Source organism: Belonocnema kinseyi, chromosome 3, assembly GCF_010883055.1.
Source record: "Belonocnema kinseyi isolate 2016_QV_RU_SX_M_011 chromosome 3, B_treatae_v1, whole genome shotgun sequence".
Lineage (NCBI taxonomy): Eukaryota > Metazoa > Arthropoda > Insecta > Hymenoptera > Cynipidae > Belonocnema > Belonocnema kinseyi.
Window position 1 is genome coordinate 60,258,375 of NC_046659.1, and position 3,498 is coordinate 60,261,872.

Here is a 3,498-nt window from a genome sequence, read left to right on the forward strand (position 1 = left end):
ACGTGTATTAAATTTCAATCCGATTTTTTTAACAGATAAATTGAGGATAATTATTTTTCCATAGATTTTATATTTTACCCGATCAAGAATCAAAGAAACGAAAATGGCTGGTTTCACCAAAAATATTGATTCATAACTCAATCTTAGTTTGTTTGAACACTTGATTTTGTCAGGTACGTTGCGAAATGAATTTATTTTCTAGGCATCGCGAGTTCTTTAATTGATGATAACCGTAAAATAATTTGTTTGTGTAATGATATAATTATTTAAATATTACATATTTTTCAAGCATGAATATTACTAGAAACACTACGAGAAACATTTTATTTCACCAAGTGTCGCACAGATTTGGATATTTAAAAGTAATAATTTGTTTTATAAGAATAAATTCCACAAATTATATTCTTAAATTTTCTTATATTTATGGAATGTGTTTTTATCGATAGAAAATAGAAAATGCATTCTATAAAAGAAGGCAAAGGAAATAAATTGTTCAAACTCAAGGGAACAAAAGTTCACTTTCACATACATAATTCCTCATGATAGAACAAAAAATCCTTACTTAATTTTATTTCTCTCGTACACAACAATTGTGACATAAAAACATTTTTAAAATGGGGAATTGGAATATTGGGTATAAAAACCGTTATAATAAGTGGCTAAGACATTATTTGCTCGATTGGAACAAAAATACATTAGTAATTTTATAGTAAATTAATATAAATGGATATTTTTAAACCTAGTCTGATCGCCCATGAATTTTGGAACATATCTTTAAGCGGGACACCAAAGAAGAAGCCAATACTGGGACAAGGAAAATCCAATGCGGCTTATCAAAATAAAATGGAACAATTTACTTATAATTTATTACAGAATACATAAAAAAGCAAGAATGGATTGTGATTACCGTTTAATTATTTATTCTAATAAAGTTGTTTAAAGTAGTTTATTAAAACCTCTAATTCTAACCTCAAATTTTGCCAAGTCCTTAGATAAGTAATTTAATAATAACTCATACATTTCATTTTTCACTAAGATTAGTAAGTATGCTTTAAAATTTAATATTATAGACAATACCCTAAAAAATTCTAGTCAAAATTACTAGACGCGTCTGGTTACAAAATTTCTAGCTATTTTAATCCGAAATTATGGTTAATATGATTAGAAAATTCTATTTAATGAACTCTGGTTGATTTTTTTTGTGCTAAGACTGTTCTGGTTAATATTTCTGGTAACAGAAGTGTCGCGATGTTTCGTCGATTTCCAGAAATCTGTCTTTTGTCTTATGTCATTTTGCTGGATGTGTTAATTGACGTTTTGGCATAAATGTTCAATTCTCGAACAATCGAGATTTGTTAATTGTATTTTCAGTTATATAAGTATGAATAATTATTGTAAAACGTGAATTTAGTAGTGTTATGAGAAGAAATTGAGCGCTATCTGTCTAAACATCAGTGCCACAGGAATATTTCCAAAGCAGGCACAGATTTTTAGGGTGTCTTTGAAAAGTATTCTCTAAAATATTAATATTGTAAAAATAAATAAACTAAGTGAATGTTCGAGAATGTGGATGTTGACCAAGTGATCTACATGTATATGATGTAAATTCACGAACAAAATAGTCTTAACCAGGGGGGGAGTTTGGGGGGCCAAGCTCCCCCTCCGAAACTAAGTTTGTTCATTGTTCAATTCACGTTTCCCCCACTCTTTGCCTGTACATAAACCCGAAGCCCCCTCCGAAAAAAATCGAAGCCCTTCCCGAAAAAAAATCCTGGCTACCCCGCTGCGCATCAAAAATACGCTACTTTTGCTTCGAATGTTGTATCTGTCGCCATTTATTACTACATATATTCTGCCGTATAAACTATAGATTATAAGGAGGTGACATTATAGCGAAGCGGAACATAGGTGCTGCACTTTGTTGTCGCAAACTTTTGTTGGATTATTTTCTTTGGGAAAATGTAACATTTAGTCCTTTTAATTTCAGAGGGAGTTAGGAAGACTCCATGAAGGTAGAAGAGTATCGAAATTCAATAGTCGAAAATCGACATCGACCAGAATATCTGATTGAGTTTCCCGGAACATCTGGTTAAGTTTACCAGAAGAGCTGGTTATGTTTACCAGAACGTTGTATTCATAAGCTACCAGAAAACTGTCTAGTAAATATTTCTGGTTAACCTTACCAGAAGTTCTGGTTACATTTACCCGAGTTTCTGGTAACATTAATCAGAAAATTGTCAAACAGAATCTTATGTTACTTTTAACCAGAATTTATAGTATTCTAGTTGAAATAGCCAGAATTGTGGTTGATTCAACCATAATTTTTTTGAGTGTAATATTATCGATTTATTTGCAAATTAAACTCCCTGGTGGACCGAAGGAACCGAATGGTGCCTCTACGAAGTACCTGTAAAGCCCCCATTGAGTCCTCATTCGGTTCCTTTTTAAAAAATTCAAAAAAACAGCAAGATCAACTTTTAAACTGTTGAAATTCAGATTCTACGTTAAATTTTCTATCAGAATCTCACGGAGTAATCGCAATACTTTTTTTACAGTGTAAAAATTTAAAAAAATGTCATTAACTTCTGCTGAAGGTGACTTCAAGCGCATTTATAATAGCTCAAGTAGTACGTTGCGTGCGAAGTTTAAAAATAAAATTCTCTCTCACTTACATCGCAGCGTCGTCGTCTGACGTTTCCACTGCATGGCGCCAGCATCCAAAAAAAGTTCTTAAAGTTACCGACGGAACTCTTATTAACTGCTACTAAAAGAAGATGTACTTGAAGACGCCTTAAGCCTATGTAAATAATAGGTATTTCATTTTTTAAAGTTTTTAACACTGCAAGAAAAAGTATTGCAATTACTCCGTGAGTTTATAATGCAAATTTTAACGTAGAATCCGAATTCAACAATTTAAAAGTTAATTTTGCTGTTTTTTGAGTTTTTTAAAAAGGAACTGAATGGGGTCTTTACAAGTACTTTGTTGAGGCTCCATTCGGCTCCTTCGGCCATCCAGGGCTGTTTGCGACTCGTGACTTGACGCACAACAAACATACAGTGTGATTCCCGACAGACAGACGACCGTAGATATATGCAAGCCCCGTATGCTACTATGGAGGCATCACTAAATCCATGGAGTTGCACAGTAACAATATTTTCGCCAAAAACGAATCACGGTATCGAAATTTCATTTAATGCCCTCAGCTGACCGTGAAATTCCTTCCATGTAGTATGAAGATTTTGTGGTAGTCTTGTCCCAGCCCAGTTTTATTTGCCATAGATATTGCAGAATGATCTTAGCACGAATTACCGCTGGGCGGACGAGACCTATTGGGTAAAACATCTGAGCAATAGTGGATAATATTGTCGTTTTCGTAACAGAAGGATGCGATGTCTGTTGCACAGAGTATCTTAATTCGTCGACGGCAGGTGCCCGTATTAATCCTAAGGTCTTTGGATCTTTATCTATTTGAATCATTCTTTCTACCTCTGAATGAT